This window comes from Triticum aestivum, chromosome 1B (genome assembly GCF_018294505.1).
Source record: "Triticum aestivum cultivar Chinese Spring chromosome 1B, IWGSC CS RefSeq v2.1, whole genome shotgun sequence".
Taxonomy (NCBI): Eukaryota; Viridiplantae; Streptophyta; class Magnoliopsida; order Poales; family Poaceae; genus Triticum; species Triticum aestivum.
Genome location: NC_057795.1, coordinates 584,014,623 through 584,015,935, shown reverse-complemented (window position 1 = coordinate 584,015,935; position 1,313 = coordinate 584,014,623). Strand labels below are relative to the sequence as shown.

The 1,313-nt window shown below is 50.5% G+C and overlaps 1 pseudogene; it reads right to left on the bottom strand.

The window, feature by feature from the left end:
• Positions 1–412, bottom strand: part of LOC123096112 (cytochrome P450 71A1-like) — a 48,013-nt pseudogene extending 47,601 nt beyond the window's left edge.
• Between the last annotated feature and the right edge of the window lie 901 nt (positions 413–1,313).

Sequence of the window (1,313 nt, the reverse complement as noted above, 5' to 3'; positions counted from 1 at the left end):
AAAACCCAGCCCCTGAAATGCTGACGCGTGGAATCCTTTTGGTCCCGATTGGTGGCACCAACCGGGACCAAAGGCCCCTTTCCTAGGCAAGCGGCAGCGGCCACGTGGAGTCCCATATTTCCCGGTTCCTGGGCGAACCGCGACTAAAGGGACAGGGCTTTAGTAACGACCCTTTAGTCCCGGTTCGGGAACCAGGACAAATGGCCCTCACGAACCGGGAAGAATGTGGGTTTTTCTACTAGTGACAGCCCCGCCTGAGCTGGTGCAGGTTGCCGATGATGGGCAACCCTGGCATCGAAGGTGGTTGCGCACTCCGGCGGCCATATCCGAAGCCTCTCGCGATGATAGTGAAGCAAGATACCATGAAGAGGACGCAGAGGAGTAGGGTAGAATCGAGCTCAAGAGATGCCATGAGCGCTAGCTAGCAGAGCGGACGGACGCAGCAGGCAGCACGTGTGTGCAACTACCACACAGCTAGCGGTGAACTTAAGGCGCGCATGCCAGCCGTTGCCTGATGTGGAGCGAGATAAGATGATGTGAAGGATCTACACAAGACAACTTTTGCCTGATGGATACGCACCGCTGAAGAATGTGCGGCGTGGTGACCATGCATGTCTGGATGACCGGACACGTATGGAAGCTACACGAAGGACTGACGTAGCCATGTGTGTCAGAGCCGCGCATAGAACGACGATCGAGGATGGAGGACGATGGAGTGGCTTTGCTACGTGCTAACCACAACAAGGCATGTGGTGGTGGTCCAGTTCAGGCACTCAGCGGCGGGGGGAGATCATATCGGAAATTTGCTCTCGACTCGCGCACCATGCTTATATGCATGGATTAGACATCGACATCGTCATCCCCATGCAATCATGCACATAAACTCTTTTCAACTCTCATCTTATAAATGCGAGCTCTTCCCCTCCAATGTGAAGAGACCTCCCTACACTTATTTTGAGATTGTGATTTTGCCTCAAGTTGCTGGGAAGTTCTACTTGTCCATAGAAACAATATCTCCTTATGAAATTACACTACTGGCTCGCCATGAAAGTCCTCATCATGGGATGTTGGACTATTTGGATTTAGAGGAATGGGAAAATCTTCCGCGCTCAACATCCGTCCATTCAAGCATGGAAAGGCCTCCTAAAACATGATCTCCTACTTCTCAGGCATAGAATCAAATTCAAGTTTGAGGCCCAACTCTCCAGCTGGATTGATCAGTACTTAAGTTAAATTTTACAACATGTTTGGGTTCGATAGAGCAGGAATTGGTTGATTTTATCTTCTTGACTTGTACACTCATGTAAATACTT